This window comes from Microtus pennsylvanicus, chromosome 12 (genome assembly GCF_037038515.1).
Source record: "Microtus pennsylvanicus isolate mMicPen1 chromosome 12, mMicPen1.hap1, whole genome shotgun sequence".
Lineage (NCBI taxonomy): Eukaryota > Metazoa > Chordata > Mammalia > Rodentia > Cricetidae > Microtus > Microtus pennsylvanicus.
Genome location: NC_134590.1, coordinates 79,567,483 through 79,586,011, shown reverse-complemented (window position 1 = coordinate 79,586,011; position 18,529 = coordinate 79,567,483). Strand labels below are relative to the sequence as shown.

Genomic DNA, 18,529 nt, shown 5'->3' with positions numbered 1-18,529 from the left:
AGACAGGGCTGTGTGGGCTCGTCTGCAGGACACATTCCCTTTTCCAGACAGGCTCGGGCTCCCTTGAACACCGGCTGCAGGACAAAGGCAGATTCTCACCAAGGGGCCCTGAAAGCATCAACCTGTCACAGGGCTGCTACTGTGTTGTCACCATCTTTGGTGAGGGCGTTTGTATATTACAGCTCTTTGGATATATTATTCCATGTGCTCCATAAATTTAACAAAACTTCAACAAAGATAGTTATCAATGGTGCCTAACTTGGTTGATCTACAGCCTCAACTAACTGATGTAGCACAATTAATAAAAACCCAAGACAGAAATTGGGGTTCAACCTGAAGGTCAGAAAAGCAAAACAGCCAGTCTCTGGCTCTTACCTCGACCTCAGTCTGAAAAGGCGATCCTGCCTCCAGGAATCTCAGAACAAGATTGTGTGTGAGTGCTGTCTCCTCCTGTCTTATATTCCTCTCTGGTGCTGGGATTAAAGGTGTGCACCACTGTGGTTCAGTTTCTATGGCAAACTAGTGTGGCTGCTGGGACTAAAAGTGTGTGTCATCATGCCTGGTGTGTAAGGCTGATCAGTGTGGCTGTTTCAGTCTCTGAACTTCAGGCAAGCTTTATTTACTAAAATACAATGTGTATCAGTGTGTAGTGATACACACTTTATTTACTAAAATACAGTGTGTATCACTACACACTGACGCTGGGAAAAGGATTTCTTCGCGTGCTGAGAAAGTGCTCCCGGGGTTCTGACTGCTCCCCGAGAGCGGCTGCTGGACACAGATCTTCTAGGAGTGGGAAGCTATTTTTAGCTTTTGCATATTCTCACTTGGACGCCGTTTTCCAGGTTTCATTAATGTGTGAGAGTGTGCTCTGCAAAGGAAGAAAGCAGAACAGGTACAGAGTGCGGAGGGAAGGCCTGGATCTTGGGTCCATTTGGGTTGCTCCACTAGGGCTGCTCCGCACTTACTGTTTGGACCCAGAAGCCCAGCTCCACCTTCTTGGTACCGATACAAGGTCAGTGTTGAGAGCCCCGGTCCATAGACCTGCCACGCGATTTCTCCTTTTCCCCCCGAGATCACCCAAGGGTGCTTTGCTCAGATTAAACCTGGTCCTTGACTTTTAATTTGGCTCCATTTGGTTTACTGCGTGGGCGGAGAAACCCACTGCCGGGAGTCTCAAAATGCTTATCATTGCCCTTGACTGGAATTGGGTGTAGCGCCCATATGGGTGGTTCACAACCACCTGCAACTCCAGTTCCAGGGGATCTGATGCCTCTGACCTCCAACATCACTGTGCACACACCCACACCCACACACCCACACACCCACACACATACATAATTGAAAATAAATGTTTATTTAGGAGATTGAGAGCTGCTCTTCATGACACCTGTAGAAAAAGGACCTTTTTTTTTTTCCTGGAGGGGGACGGGGGTCTAGACAGGGTTTCTCTGTGTGGCCCTGGCTGTCCTGGAACTTGCTTTGTCAACCAGGCTGGCCTTGAACTCACAGGGATCCTCCTGCCTCTGACTCCCAAGTGTTAGAGGCATGCACCACCACCGCCTGGCAGAAACAGGCTTCTTTTATCAATTTCCCCTGTGCAAACTGGCAGCAATGCCGCCTGTGTGCAAACACTTTTCACACACAGTAGAGCCCTACTGTCTGTCATTCAATTCGGCAGTCAGACTCAACCATTTAGAGCTCAGGAATGACCTGACCTTTAATCCCCAGCACTCAGAAGGCAGAGACAGGAGGGCCGGATTTCTGTGCATTCAAAGAGCAAGTTCCAGGACAGGATCCAAAACTACAGAGAAACCCTATCTCGAAAAACAGAAACAAAACAAAACAAAGAGAACTCAGGTATGTACGAATTCCCAAGCCTCACTCAAGAGCTTCAGGAATGTGTCTAAAATTAAGGTTAATGATTTAACAAGTTAATTATATGGCTTCCTCTGGCAGGCACCCAGTCTTCCCAAGTCTTATCAAATTCCGCCAATGCTTGAATGCTCACAGTGCACGGAGGGCCCTGTGAGATTGTGATGATCCAGAGACAGCGCAGAGATTACAGTTCCAGGGCAGGTAGGGGAAGCAGACGCACTGACTGCAGCAAGGGCTGAAGCGCGAAATCCTCCAAACAGGAACGGTAAATCTCTCAGCTTCCACGGGGTTAGGATGACATCAGATAACGAAATGGCCCCCTCTGCTGGATCAGGGCTGGAATGGTCCCTGAGGTTTCACAACAATGCTGTTGTTAGAAGAAAAGGGAGGAGGAAAGGGAGGGAGGGAGGGAGGGAGAGAGAGGGAGAGAGAGAGAGAGAGAGAGAGAGAGAGAGAGAGAGAGAGAGAGAGAGAGAGAGAGAGAGAGAGAGAATAGGGAAAACGCCAGCGAGATGACTCAGCAGGTAAAAGTTCCTGTCGCCTGTCAGGCCACCCAAGCCTGACCACCTGAGTCCTATCCACAAAACCTTTTGTGGAAGGAGAAACCAACTCTGGAAAGGTGCCCTCTCACTTACACACACACACACACACACACACACACACACACACACACACATGCTAAATTAAAAAACAAAACAACAAAAAAAAAACATTAAAAAAAAAGAAGTGAAGCTGGGCGGTGGTGGCACATACCTTTAATCCCAGCACCCAGGAGGCAGAGGCAGGCAGATCTCTGTGAGTTCGAGGCCAGCCTGGTCTACAAGAGCTAGCTCTGGGACAGGCTCCAAAGCCACAGAGAAACCCTGATCTCGAAAAAATAAAAAAAAATTTTAAAAAAAAGAATAACAAATGGAAAAGTTGAAAAATGCCTGCTTTAAGTTGGGTATGTGCACTCCTACAATCCCAATATTTAGCAAGTAGAGACCAGTGAGATTCTGTTCCAACCAACCATCAAACAAACAAAAAATAAAGAAAAGAAAAAAGAAATCTCCAAATCCAACCAAGCTACAGTCCCAGCCACGTCGGGGAGCCCTGTGTAACAGGGCCAGACCTTAGCACAACTGACTCCATGATGGAAGTGCCATTCAGGACTGAATTTCATTAAAATTCAGCATATAGACAGCACCATCTGCCAAAAATGAAAACAAAGACCTAATCCATCAAAGTCTATGTTATGGGAAAGTCTCTAAATGTACTAACCTTGCTTTTTGGCTTCTGTAGTTTGGCTTCTGGCTGACTGTTCTTGTTAACTAACACAAGTCAAACCAGAACACAGTGTCTGTGCTTAAAAGCTCACCCTGTAAGCTCACTGAGCTCACCTCAGTGGTTAAGAGCATTGCCTGCTCTTCCAAAGGTCCTGAGTTCAATTCCCGGAAACCACATGGTGGCTCACAACCATCTGGAATGAGGTCTGGTGCCCTCTTCTGGCCTGCAGACATACACACAGACAGAATATTGTATACATAGCAAATAAATAAATAGATATTAAAAAAAAAAAGCTCACCCTGACAAAGGCTCGGGGCTGCACTGGGATCCTGAACACCCAGTGTAGTCACTGGCTGGCTAATAAGTTTCTGTTGACTTAAACCAATGTCTGAGGCATCTCCTCTGGTGAATACCCCTCCACATGTTTCTGGAGATCCCAGAGACCAGCTTGAGACACTGGGGCTCCCAGAGTTCCTTGGAGCGAGAAAGAGTGTGGTGAGCAGGGGACTCCCAGAGCATGAGCAGCCAGAGGGGTTCCAGACCCTAAGGCTCCCTCCAATTAATCGCTGGCTAAGGATTCAGACACCTCCACCCCAAAAGGAAACAAGTTAGAAAGTTGCCCATTCTGTTACCTCCCGAGGTTAAGTCTGGCTAAAGCATCTTCTGTGTGGACACAGAGGAGAGGTCAGATGCAGCTGCTGTTCCAGTGTCCAGAAGCCATGTGAGATGTCAATGTGTGTGTGTGTGTGTGTGTGTGTGTGTCTGTCAGTTTTACTTCTCTGTATTGACCAGAGGCTTTCTCTCCTGTGAGACTCTCCCCCAACCCAGCGGCTTGAGTCCTGTGCCCCCTCCTGTTGAGGACCTAAATCCTTTTGGCTCTGCCAGGTCACCCAAAGTCCTCCACCAGCCCCACTCCGGGAGCAGAAGCTCTTGACCATTTTGTCTGACTCCTACTCGGGGTGAGGCTTGGTCCCTGCGTGGAGGTGGGGAGAGGCCAGGCTTCTCATCCAGGCTCCCCCTCCTCTCGCCCATCTTCTAAGTAGAATACACACTGGGAAGGGTAAACAGTGCCCCCCAACCCCGTGAGCATCCCCATTCCCCCCTCCTCTGCTCCATGCTGCAGTCCCAGGGAAGCGGAAAAGTTCTCCTGGCCTGAGACCAAAGGAAAAGAGGAAGTTCCACTCCTTTCTCTTTCCTGATTTATATCTCCTTTTCAACCAATGATCCATAAAACCCGTCATTCTCTGGGAAAAAAGCAGAAATACCGCCCCCGGGCTGTGCAGGGTGTTGCTACCAGGCACGTCCATGGTATGATCTACAGAAAGAGAGGGCTTCTCGTTGTTTGGGGAAAAGGACATTAAGAAATGTTGTCCCTCCTAGAATTCTAGAGATTATTTGACTAACCCTACAAATCGCTGTCCTCCACTGCTGGGCTGCAGACCTGGCTGCCCACAAATGGCCCGAAGAGCAGCGGAGCCTATCGATACTCTGATGATGCACCGTGACCCAGAGCGGCCTGAGACTCCGTGGTAAAGGAGAAACGGACAGCTCAGACCCACAGGTTGAGAGTAAACCCACACCAGAGAGGAAGGTCATTTCCCCAGAAACAACCGGCAGGACTCTGGTACTGACCTTCGCCAGGCTACTCGTCTGGGGTCCACAAGACTTTCGGAGCTGCTCACACCAAGGTATGGTACACCTAGACTGGAAAGCCTCGTGAGGGTGTCTCAGCCAGAAGCCAGGTTTGTGCTCAAGTGAATCCAAAACAGAGAGCCCTTACACAGAAGGAGATCTGAATAAGAAAACAACACCCTAGCAAACTTGGGGAAAACTGACTTCACAGAGATCCTGCCTGCTGGGGGAGGATAAAAATACCTGCTGGTTTTTACAGATAGCTTTTCTGGGTGGGCAGAAGCATTCTCCACCTGGACTGAGACTGCTCAAATAGTAGCTAAAAAGCTCTTCCAGGCACTAGTCCCCTGATTTGACTTCCCCTTAGCAATGGGGTCCAACAAAGGCCTGGATTTCACAGCCCAAACCTTCAATTAATAGCTAAAGTTTTAGACATGGATTGAAACACATACATATAGATCCCAGAGTTCTGGTCAGGCAAAAAAGAATAAACAAGGCGGGCTGGAGAGATGGCTCAGAGGTTAAAAGCATTGCCTGCTCTTCCAAAGGTCCTGAGTTCAATTCCCAGCAACCACATGGTGGCTCACAACCATCTGTACTGAGGTCTGGTGCCCTCTTCTGGCCTGCAGGCATACACACAGACAGAACATTGTATACATAATAAATAAATAAATATTTGGAAAAAAAAGAATAAACAAGGCATTTAAAAACAACAAAAACAATAACAAAACAAACGAAAACTCTAACAAAACTCTCATTAGAGTTCAGCAAAGAGTGGATAGGCCTCCTTCCTTTGCTTTGCTTCATATAGGGAGGGATTTACCCCTAATGGGGTTATGTCTGGAGGACCTCCCCACTGCCTCCCAGGCTCAGAGAGCAGCAGTTGCCAGAACTCTCTAGCCATTCCTTTCTCAAGGCCCTCCAGTCCTCCAGACAGGCTAGTCACTGGACCATCCAAGAGACTCAGCGGGCCTCCAAGTCCACCACCAGTTTCAGCTTGTTCAAGCCTGGTGATACTGCCTGGGTCAACAGGTAGTCAGCGGCACCCTGGAGCCAACTTGGAAAGGACCTACACAGTGATTCTCCACTGCTATGGCTGTGATGGGAGCTGGCATTACACCATGGATCCATCACAACCCAGGTCAAGAAAACAAGCCACAGACACTGCTGCCAAATGAACTGTTATATTAAAATGTGCTACATTTGTTTATGCTGTGGAACATTTGTTTAATGATGCAAAGACGAGTTGCGTTCTTTTATGTTGCATTTGTTTAACTCAGTGAAGCTGAGACTCTTTACCTGTCTAAAACACCTCATTGGTCTAATAAAGAGCTGAACAGTCAATAACAAGGAAGGAGAAAGGATAGGTGGGACTGGAAGGCAGAGAGAATAAATAGGAGGAGAAATTTGGAAGAAAAGAAGAAGCAAGAAAACAAGGAGAGGAGGACATTGGGAGCCAGCTACCCAGCAAGTCATGGAAAAAGAAAGAAAATAAAGAAGTAAGGAAATGGAAAAATAAATAAATAATAAAAGCCCAGAGGCAAAAAAAAATAGATGGAATCATCTAAGATAAGAAAAGTTGGCTAGCAAAAAATCAAGCTAAGGCCAGACATTCATAAGTAATAATAAGCCTTCGTGTGTGATTTATTTGGGAACTTGGCGGCAACACCCCCCCCCGCCACCACCCAAAAGAGTAAAAGAACAAAAACAGTCTCCTGGACTATGGACCTATTTAAATTGAGATTTCACTGGGCCCCAGACTCTTTCACTACCTAGCCCTCTACCACTTCCTGAATTTTGTGTTCTGCTCAGAGATACAAGAGAAGATATTAGTTAGTATGACTACAGCCTAGCAACTCATATTCCATCTTGACTTTTACCTACTGATGCCCACTTTAAGTGTCTGGTTGGTTATATGAAAGGAAAAAGAAAAGATATATGTATATTTTGAACTAAAAATACAAAATTTACAATTCTATGCACGCACACCCTACAGCTGAACTTCCTAGTTGCCAGAAACAAGGGAGTCTCCATTATAAAAATTGGGGTTGTCAAACTGAGACTTCCTGAAAAATTCCTTTAAAAGATTCTGGCCTTTGGGGAACAGGAAAAACCCAGGGAATCAGATTCTACCCCACAGGAAGAAACCCTGGGAACAGAGTTCATTATTCTCAGGCAGAAATCAGCCAGGATTGATGGGTACCCTTAGACACCCAGCCCCTGGACCACACAGGATAGGAACTAGCCAGACTGTCAGCCCTTTGACTGACAAAACTCACTGTGACTGGCTGCAGCCTGAACTAACGTTAAAGGACTTACAAGGGCCTGAAACTAGTCTAGGATTCAAAACCTTTAACCCAGGCACCCCCTTTAACTGATGCCTGCTATTCTGCCTTATGTGTTAGTTCGTCTAGACAACAACAACATTACCGAGCTCCTGAGACTACTTGGTGGGCATATATTATTGTTTTGATTAAATATGCCCCTTCTGATGTTTTCCAGTCTAAGTTGATCAGAACCTATAGGTAATTAAGAATAACAAGGAATGTGTGATCCCCAGTAGTCACAGACTCAAGATCAGAAGTTTAGGGCCATCCTAGGTTGCACAGTGTTTGGGAGGAGAGCCCAGCAGGGGGGGGGGATATCCTGTCCGCGGCACGGTCGCCAGGCAAAGAAAAAAAGAGGGGCGGGGCATATGCAGATTAGTACCAGCGCAAGGGCTGCCGGTCCCGCAGGACTCGAAAGTCCGCGTCCAGTATATTAATAATTCGTGTGTCGTGAGTGTTATTTCCATAGGGACGAGGAGCACATCCTGCGGTCTCTATGGCATGAGGGTGAGGCGGTTGCGCGAGGACGATCACCGTGTGTTGAAAGGGTGTGTGTTGTAAGGGAGAGCGTGCGCTCGGCCAAAGCAACTCATACTTACCTGGCAGGGGAGATACCATGATCACGAAGGTGGTTTTCCCAGGGCGAGGCTTATCCATTGCACTCCGGATGTGCTGACCCCTGCGATTTCCCCAAATGCGGGAAACTCGACTGCATAATTTGTGGTAGTGGGGGACTGCGTTCGCGCTCTCCCCTGATCTTAAGGTTCAAATGTAAGACTTACGATTGTGTTCTCAGCTTTATGCTCTGCTTTTATGTCGTTCCATTCTCTGCATGGAGGACAAAGGCACAGCAATCTTGAGCTGCGGGTCCCAAGAAAGTGCCAGGGCGTTTTCATAACTAGTGACTAAAGGGAAAGGATGGTGCCTCCCTAGGGTCTGTAAACTGGGGGCCTAAGTGAGTCCATGGCGCCCGGCCATGGCTTTTGCCTCAGCTCCTCCACTCCAGTTTCTGTCCTAAGTGTAAGCCAATAAACCCCTTCCTCCCCAACTTTCTTCAAAATGTCTTAGCTGTGTGACCACTATAGAAAGGGAAACAATAAATCAGTACATCTGTGCAGTTCCTGCAGTGCCCACAGGGGCCAGGAGGAGGGCAGGGTTTTGGATTCCCCAGGGACCGGAGATGCAGACAAGTATAAGCCACCATGTGACTGATGCTGGGAACACAGCAGAGTCTCTCCAGTACCCCTTCTCTACTTCCATGTCTTGTTTGGTTTAGGCTTGCATTTTCGTTTATTTGTTGGCTGGCCATGAACTAGATATGTAGACTGAGTGTCTTAGTAAGGGTTTCTAGTGCTGTGATGAAACATTGTGACCGAAGCAATTTGGGGAGAAAGTTTATTCGGCTTATGCTTCCACATCTAAGGAACTCAGGACAGGAACCCTGGGGGCAGAAACTGATGCAGAGGCCATGGAGGAGTGCTATGTACTGGCTTGCTCCCCATGGCTTGCTCAAGCTGTTTTCTTATAGTTCAGAACCAACAGTACTCGGATGGCCCCGCCCACAATGGGCTGTGTCCTTCCCCAACAATCACTAACAAAATACCTTTCAGTCAGGTGTTGGTGGTGCACTCCTTTAATCTCAGCACTGCACAGGCAGGTGGATCTTTGGGTTTGAGGCCAGCCTGGTCTACAACACAAGTTCCAGGACAGTCAGGGCTACACAGAGAAACTCTGTCTAGTAAAAAGAAAGAAAGAATGGAAGGAAGAAGAAAGAGGAAGAAAAATGCTTTACAGCAAGATCTTACAGGAGCATTTTCTCAAGTGAAGTTCCCTCATGTACCCAAAGAACAGCATGTTCAAACTCCTTTACTTGTCAGCCCTTCATACCTGAAAAGATAAAGCCTATTTCATGGAATCACATGCACTTCAAATGCAATTGCCCCAGAACCAAATGTGTGCACACGTGGATGGATGGATAGATAGATAGATGGTCTTTCTATATATCCCAGGCTAGCCACACATTCTCGGCGGTCTTCATGCCTCCTTGGCGTAGGGATCATAGGCATCCACCCCACTCTAAGCCGTAGATATCTTCTAATATTACATTTTCACTAATTTCTTCAACACCCCATGTTTTTGTTAACTTCCTCAACACCCTACGGACCACTGCCCTAGCTCACTTCTCTGTTGCTGTAATAAACACCATGACCCAAAGGTTTTATTTGGGTTTACAGGATACAGTCCATCTCTAAGGGAAGCTATCGAGATTTATGTTGGGGTGTAGTTCCCCTGAACCTCTCCAGGATTCGAAAGGACCGCCACACCAGGGGAAAACTGGCTAATGATACCTGAAGGTAAATACATTAGCTCACATAAATCTTTTCATCATGTCCCATTTATTCCTCCTATGTTCCCCTCAATGCTTTCGATGTTCTGATCATCTCCCTCCTTGATGTTCCTTCCAATCCCACAAAGGTTCCAGTTTATATATCCATACAGACATGATTAACAATAGCACTGATGCCAAACATGCATTTCTTAGTGCTAACGAGATGGATTAAGACTGATAAAGCAGGCTCCAGTTCACTTACTGTTGTCTCGGAGGGGGTGTGGCAGTGAAGCTCACCACGGACACGTCTGAGAAGGGGTAAATAAAGGGCCATGATTGCTGAGAGAGTTTTGTGTTATCTACATTTGTGTGGTTAGTTAAGCTAGAGTTTGTGATTGGCAAACGTAGAGAAGAAGGGAAGAAGAACGATACCGGACTGTGTATTCTCTAAGCACTTCCAGCAGCGTCTGGGAACATAGCATTTGTGGTAGCATGGCAACCAGTCAGTATAACCTGTGGAAGAAAAGCAGATGGTGCCTGGTCCCCGGGGGCCAACAGGGTGCTATGGGGGTGCTGTATCTGCTGGTACCCAGGTGAGAAAGAATTCCTTTCTCTGGGGCTGGTTTAGCAATCTAAGCTTTTTTCCTGATATTTTTTATGGATAAAGGAACAAGAGAGTTTAAGGCCGCCAGACCTGTTTATCAGAAAGAGCAGACAAGCTATCTCTCCTGTTCAGTGCCTCCTGCTCAGGGCTCCTTTTCTTGCCAGAAGTCCTGTCAATAGGGAGGATTATGAGAGACTAGTTTTATGTAGATCTGACTATAAGAACAAAGATTTCTTTGACGGAGTGAATACCTACACACCAGGGCCCCACAGTGTGGGAAAAGGTTATCCAGCTGCCAGTTCATGAAGAAGTTATTGCTCAGTGATGTACGCACTGCTGGGAAATTTCAGGATGAATCCACTATGAAAAGAAGGAAGGCTGTGTCTTCACAAGATTTGTACAGAAATGTCAGTGTCCATTCAGAAGACAGGTGTTCCCAAAGCTTTGCAAATCTGCATCAGAATTTGCTCCTGTGGGTTTGCCTATTGATCTCAGCTGTACTTTTACTGTATGATGCTTGTGGCTCACTGCAGGAAGCCAGGACAAGAAACCCTGAGGCAGGAACTGAAGCAGAGACCGTGGAAGAGCGCTGGTTCCTGGCTTGCTCAGAGAGTTTTATCATATCTAACAAAGGACCACCTAAGCAGAGGTGGCCCTGCCCACAGTGGGCTGGGCCCTCCTACATCAATTACTAATCAAGAAAATGCCTCGCACACACGCCCACAGGCCAATCTGATGGAGGCAAGTCCTCCATAGGAGTCAAAAGTCAACCAGCAGCACAGGTTTTTGTTTTGTTTCTTTTCTTTTTTAATTTTTTTTTTCGAGACAGGGTTTCTCTGTAGCTTTGGAGCCTGTCCTGGAACTAGCTCTTGTAGACCAGGCTGGCCTTGAACTCACAGAGATCTGCCTGCCTCTGCCTCCCGAGTGCTGGGATTAAAGGCGTGCGCCACCACCGCCCGGCCTGTGTGGACTTTTTAAATTAAAAACTTACATTCACTTTTTTTGGTTTGTATGTGTGAGGACAGGCCAAAGGACAACTTGTGGGAAATGAGTTCTCTCGTTCTTCCGTGTGGTTCCTGCAGATTCTTGTGGTTGGTTTTAATGTCAGTGGCCACAAATTAGAATCGTGTGAGTAATGAGCTTCACCTGAGGAGTTGTCCTGACTGCTTTAACGACGTAGGAAGGGCCACCCTGATGGGGGTGGCACCTTCAGGGAGCAGTCCGTCTCAAAAAAGGGCATTTCAGAGAGACCTTTTGCTGGTTCAGGCTTTCCTCCTGCTGCCTGGGTTGATCCATCCTGTTGTGGATCCTGCTGACTGCTTTGCTGGTAGCAGAACCAGCATTTGCACACCTACATTGTGGAACAGGGACCAGTTGCTCTAGGAACTTTGCTGGATTTCAGCACCAGGCTGGGGCCTTGTGGACTAAATGACTAATGGCTGTTGCCTCCATCACCCCCACCGTGAGAGACAGCTATTCTGTTGAGGCACCCAACCTCAAGGACTGAGTATCCGATTCTCAGCATCCCAGGTATGATTATTTAAAGTCCTCTTAATAAATTTATATATGTATATATATATATACACACATATACACAAGCATACATAGACACACACACATATATATACAAGCATACATATACACGCATATATACACAAGCATATATAAACACACACACATATACACAAGCATACATAGACACACACACATATATATACAAGCATACATATACACGCATATATACACAAGCATATATAAACACACACATATATACACAAGCATACATATGCTCACAAATATATGTATAGCATACACACATTTACAAATATATACACGACCATATATACATGCACAAGTACACACACACATGCATGTACAAATGCACACACAAATTCATCTCCTTTATGTTCCTCTAGAAAGCTTGGCTAAAAAAAATTGGTACTAAAAGTCATTATCATTATCGAGAAAGAAAATTTTAAGGATGAGTTTCTCTAGTGGGCTTAGTGGTACCTAGAACTAGATCTTCAGCGGGATAGAACCTATGGTCACTAAAGGCGCCTCAGATAGTATTTGGGTGCTGAAATACATTGTGTGCACTATTTAAGGAATCTATTGAAGCCAGGCGGTGGTGGCGCACACCTTTAATCCCAGCACTCAGGGAGGCAGAGGCAGGCAGATCTCTGTGAGTTCAAGGCCAGCTTGGTCCACAGAGTGAGTTCCAGGATAGCCAGAGCTACACAGAGAAACCCTGTCTCAGAAAAACAAAAACAAAAAAACAAATTTATTGAGATAAATGTACTTGCTCACAATTCACTTCTTATGAGGTGTAAGGAATTTAGTGATTCTGCGTATAAAAATTCTGAACGTTTCTGGAAAGTGCTAGCTGGCTCCTTTTAGCATCTTTGAACAAAATTACAAAAGACTGTGAACTGAGTAATAAAACTGATTCACTCCAAACGCACATAAACTATCTGAAGGTTTCTAAGTGTGCACTGGGAGAGAATCTTTCCTCCTGCAGTGACAGAGCTCACGTTTCAGAAAACCAAAACCAAGTCCTCATTATACAATTAGCTGAGTTACAATATAAATTTAATTGCCAGCTTCATTGCGCATCAGCAGTTAAAGCAAGGGCACTGATTTTTAAAAGAAGGGGATCCTAGCCGGGCAGTGGTGTGTGTGTGTGTTGGGGTGAGAGGGGGACCCTAATGAGGTTGGTGTTGCCTCCTCATATTCTGATGGGTCCTCTCTGCCAGGAAATACTCTCTCCAGTATTAGAAGATGCTAATACCCCCACCCCAATCCCAGCAGTGTTGCCTTCTCTGCCTTTCCCTAAGATCCTGTCCCCTGTGTAGAGCAGGCAACAACTTTTCCTAAAGAAGTCAGGCACAAACGATGCTGACGTCCCTCAGGAACCACCCATCCTCACCCCTGACCTGTAACTAGACTCCAGGTTAAGCAAGCCCCTAGAGGTAAAATACGAAGTGATCCCTGAGGGGGCGCACTACTCCACTAGAGAACCTAATGAGTTCACGAATTCATTCAAGCAGAAGTCTGGGTCATCTGAGTGGCGATGGATTTGCAGGGCGTGGGCTTATGGTGGAGGAACATCAAACTGGATCAGGCCGAGTTTACCATCAACATGGGGCCACTGAGCAGAGATTCCAAGTTTCCTAGTGAAACTGGCACAATTCAAAAGGAGTTTATCTGATTAGTTTGTTGGAGTATTTGTGAAAATATAGCCTATTAAAAATGACCTAAAATTCCCTGGTTTCGTGTTGATGAAGAGATTTTAGGGCTTAGAGAAATTAAAATGTTCAAGTGAATTCGCTGCTCAAAACCCAGAATCCTCCACAACAATGTGAGGGCCCAGAAGACACGCCTTTCACTAATACTGTAGGACAAAGACATTTGGAGAACTTCATTGGCACCCTTTCCCTTGCGTTGGACCTTGGAGGGGGAGATGCTGCTGCTCAGCTGGAGGAATTAAATATTATAGGTTTAATTGTACCCCAGAGCAGTAGGGCCAGGCTGACAACATTGCATTACAAAGGCAAGTTGAGCACTCACGTAACAGGCAGCAGGGCAAAGAGATGTTTATAAAGTCATGGTTCAGACGGAGCTTTGGGACTGGCTGATCAACTGTGGTGTTTTATGAAGTAGGTAAGATTTCTCGGGTTTCGTTTGGTCTGCATAGGTGAAAGAGCTCTAGAACACACGAAAGGCCGCACTGGATCATAGTAGCAGGGAATGAGGGCCAAATAATCTCCAGACTTGTGTCCATTTAAGGAATTCCCCAGAGGAAGGACCTTGGTACCTGAGAGTTTTATTGTTACCCTTTCTCCCTTCCCCAGAGGAACCTACAGTGTTTTATCAGAGTAACTGTACATTGGGAAAAAGGATTTGTCGTGTTGGGTCCAGAGGGGTCGTGCAAAGATGGGGACAGACCACCAAAGTCTAATAAACCAGAAGCAAACTTTATTCCAGAAACCAGATCCCAGGAAAACTAGAAGCAAACTTAAAAAAAAAAAAAAACCACTGTGGGGCACAGAAGCTTATCAGCTAGCTCAGACCACAGCCAGAGATGGTATTTGTTAGGCTGTGGCCAAAGGCTAGTTTTTTGGGGGTTTTTGGTTTTTTCTTTTTTTTTTTTTTTTTTTGGTTTTTCGAGACAGGGTTTCTCTGTAGCTTTGGAGCCTGTCCTGGAACTAGCTCTTATAGACCAGGCTGGCCTCGAACTCACAAAGATCCACCTGCCTCTGCCTCCCGAGTGCTGGGATTAAAGCCGTGCGCCACCACCGCCCGGCCAAAGGCTAGTTTTTGAACCCACCTTTTATAGTTAGGGCACCAAGCATTAGGTCTGAACAAAGGAATTTTTACATTCTTGCCCTGACCCGTGAGTCAGTCAACAGAGACCCTAAGGAGGGGAGTGAGTTCTAATGTCAATGGGAAACTAGACAGCTATCATGAAATATGTTTCAGAGTAGATTACAGTGAAAGTTGCTAATTGCAAGAAAACAGGTGTCTTTAGCCATTAATTAGAAAAGGGACCGCTAGTAATACCAGAGGGTTAATAAATTAGAATGAATTGGTTCTTAGGCTGGGAACTTAGAAGACAGCAGAAACCTTTTCACACTATCTCAAGGTAAAACTCAGATACAGACTGCCATACTTTACAGCCTCCATTATCAGAGCTCATTAGTTAAACCATGTGTTTGCACCGTGGTCACCGTCTCCTGGTTCCTCCAGGCAGTGTATACTGAAGCCCCATGCCTCCCCTTTGATGGTGCCAGTTTCCCATAACAGAGACAGTGCCTAACCCAGAGGTCACGTATCTCTGTCTCCTAGAGGTTAACTCAGTTCATATCTGTCGTTTATCAAGGATGGCCAAGACACTACTCTCAGTTTGCAGAGAGAAGCTCCGGCCTTGTAAATAGAACAGCCAGTTGTAAAACGAAATGACCTAGGCTGATAGAGGCTTCTTAAGTGGCTGAGAAAACAGCTCACTGTGAATGACTGATCCTTGATCTGCTGAGAAAGCTGCTGACAGTCAGTTCTTATTCTCCTAGACTTATAACTTTACATTTTTTTATTTCTACATTCTCATTTCTGGAATCTACATTTTTATTTTCCTATTCTTGGACTCTTCAGTTGGGGCTTATTCTCACAGATTCAAGAGACCCCAAAACACACCATGGCCCTCCAGCTGACGCAGGAGCAAGCCCATAAGCAGCATGTGTTCCTCCATGGCCTGTGTCAGTTCCTGACTCCAGGAGCCTGTCTGGGTTCCTGCTCTGACTTCCCTGAATAATGGACTTCAAGCTGGAAGATGAAATAAACCCTTTCCTCCCCAAGTCAGTTGGGTTATGGTGTTTTATCACAACAATAAAAATCCTAAATTAGCTGGGCGGTGGTGGTGCACGCCTTTAATCCCAGCAGTCGGGAGGCAGAGGCAGGCAGATCTCAGTGAGTTCAAGACCAGCCTGGTCTACAAGAGCTAGTTCCAGGACAGGCTCCAAAGCTACACAGAGAAACCTTGACTTGAAAAAAACAAAACAACAACCAAACCAAACATCCTAAATCAGAGATCAACTCAAGTTGTCAGCCTTGGCAACAAGTGTCTCCTCCCACTTAAACATCCTGCCATCACGTCGTGAGTATGAACATTTCTGAGTTAGTGTCACATAGCCCAGGTTGATGCCAAACCCACCACACAGCTGAGTTTAGCCTTGAACTCCTTACCCCTCTCGCCTTTCCCTCCCAGTGCCGGAACTACAAGCAAGCACTACCACTCCAGAGTCACACAAAACATGAAATAGCTCTCGACAGCTTCCCAGGCTCGGCTCTGCCTGTCACAATCCCACCAAAGAGTATTCTAGTTTTATTTATTTATACTTATCAATTTAGCTTTTGGAGACTGGATCATATCATGTAGTTTAGACTGGTCTCGAACTGCAGATCATCTGCATACTCAAGAGGGTTGTAGTTCTAAAATTTATATCTGGAAGGCACAATACACCCAGGATGGCCCGAAACCTGCTCCATAGCCCAGGCTGGCCTCAAACTGCAGCAATCCTTTTGTCTCAGATTCTTAGAATGCTGATATTTTAGGCATGAGTTAGTTACACGTGTCATGCCTAGGTGTGATGGCAATTTTTTTTTTTTTTTAGTTTTTCGAGACAGGGTTTCTCTGTAGCTTTGGAGCCTGTCCTGGCACTAGCTCTTGTAGACCAGGCTGGCCTCGAACTCACAGAGATCCGCCTGCCTCTGCCTCCCGAGTACTGGGATTAAAGGCGTGCGCCACCACCGCCCGGCTTGTGATGGCAATTTTTAAAAATGGATTTCATTATGGTATTTCATGTGTGTGTGTATGCATGTTCATTTGTATGTGGGCATACGTACATGTATGTGTACATGTGTAGGCTGGAGTCAACCTCAAGCGTCATTCCTCAAGAGTCACCCACTTGGTTTTTATTGTGACAATGTCCTTTGGCCTGGGACTTACTGATTGTGCTAGGCTGGCTGGCAGTGCGTTCCAGGGAGCTGCCTGTCTCTGTCTCCCCACTGCTGGGACTGCAAGCATGCAGTTCCAAGTTTGGTTTTAACTTTTTTTAGAATGTGGGCACAGGGGTTGTGCTTAGGTCCTCATGTGTACACAGGAGGCACATTACCAACTGAGTCCACAATGGTTAATCTTTATTATAAACCTGACTGGCTAGAGAATCCCATACCTTTTAGGTGGATCTGTGAGGGATTTCCAGAGGGAATTAACAGAGGGGAAAGACTCACCCTGAATGTGGGTCGCACTGTCCCATGGGCTGGGGCTCATGCTGAATACAAGGGGGAAGCAAAAAGTCGCCGGGCACCACCATTCCCTTTCTCTCTGTTGCCAGGATGTGAACTGTCCTGTTCTGACAAGCCCTTCACACCACAGACTGACATCTCTAAAATCATTAGCCGAAATAAACCCTCCAGAAGAGAGAGAGAGAGAGAGAGAGAGAGAGAGAGAGAGAGAGAGAGAGGAAGAAGAAGGAGAAGGAGAAGGAGAAGAGGAGGGGGGAAGGGAAAGAAAAAAGAAAGAAAAAAGGAAGAGAGAGAAGGAGAAAAGCAAGAAAAAATGGAGGGAGGGAGGGAGGGAGGGCTGGGAGAGAAGGAGGAAAAAGAGTCAGGAAGAAGTGTTTTGCAGGTGCCTTTAGCTTTCGGCCTGCCATAAACATCCCTTGAAGAAAGTAAAACAAACTTGCTACCTGCATGAGGAGAGGAAAGGGGAAAACTTCTGAAAGGGAGAATTCCACATTCGTAGTCAAAAACATCACCCAGCCTCAAGAAACTTAATAACATGGTATTGTGAGAGTGGATGTTACGACACACAGTCTGTGGCCTGCACATGAATTCCAACAGTCTGACATTGTACATCTGGAAAAACCAACTCAATTTGTTCCACACCTAAATTTCTACAGTTACTGTCAAAATGGTTGACTAAGGGCAGCCCAGTGGGTAAAGGCACTTGCTGCCATGCCTGATGCCTGGAGAACACTTCCTGGAACCCACAGGATAGGAAGAGGGAGCCAGCTCTTATCTCCACACGTGTCATGGCACAACATACACTAATAAACAGATATGCTTTTTAAAAAAAAAACAAGATGGCTGAATAGACATTACAACACCTGGTCTTTTCGAGCTTATCTTCTTCTCTAACCTACGGAATCTCCTTCCTGTCTACAGTTCTCTAGTATCTATGACAGACAACTCAACCTCCATTGCTCCAGCCCTAACTTCTAACTTCACCTTTATCTGTGGTGCAGAAGGCCACAAGACAGTGCCATCTGGGCATCTGTCTCTCCGTATCCTAACCCGGTCCCTCACTCAGACAGCTTTCCCTGAGCACATTTCCTTGTCAGGGAGACAGCAGTGAAGCGCATGCCAAGTCAACTCCTCCACATGGGCCTTTAGAGGTTTCAGGATACCTGCTAACGCTCCTAACATGGGGTTGCTTTATAAAGGTCAAATCTGTTGGAGTGAGCATTAATTGCAATGGTATCCAAGTTGTTGGTCAATCTGAACCTGACAGCGCTCAGAATGCAAACTACGAGCACACAGGGAACAACAGCCCAGCATTTAGACCTGAGGAGGTGGCCACGGGCTAGGGACAGAACAGAGACAACAGCTGAACCGCCATCAGGAATCTCATGAGCTTATTCTGGAGTTGGCAGGTGGCTTTCCAGGTGGGTGGGGGAGAAGGTACCGTGAATACAGATGTCTCTCTTTCTGTTCCTTCCCTTCCTTTTTCATCTTTCATCTATCTATGTACTATCTGGGTGGTTTTCCCAGTGCTTGCAGAATGCCCCTGTTGGAGAGTAATGTCCACTGCATGAATCTTGGCAGACTGCAGGGCCTCAACTCTTACTGTGGAAGCTTTCAGGAAGGTACTGCATGTCTGTCTCCACGACATGCAGGCTTGAGCACACGCTGATCTGAGCTGCAGTCAAGAAGGAT

General features: G+C 46.3%; 1 non-coding gene across 1 annotated transcript; it reads left to right on the top strand.

Annotated features, from left to right (window-relative positions):
- The first annotated feature begins 7,694 nt into the window (after positions 1 to 7,694).
- LOC142833231 (U1 spliceosomal RNA) lies at positions 7,695 to 7,858 on the top strand. Its single transcript, XR_012907367.1, has one exon. It is a non-coding gene; the product is annotated as a U1 spliceosomal RNA (small nuclear RNA).
- The last annotated feature ends 10,671 nt before the right edge of the window (positions 7,859 to 18,529 follow it).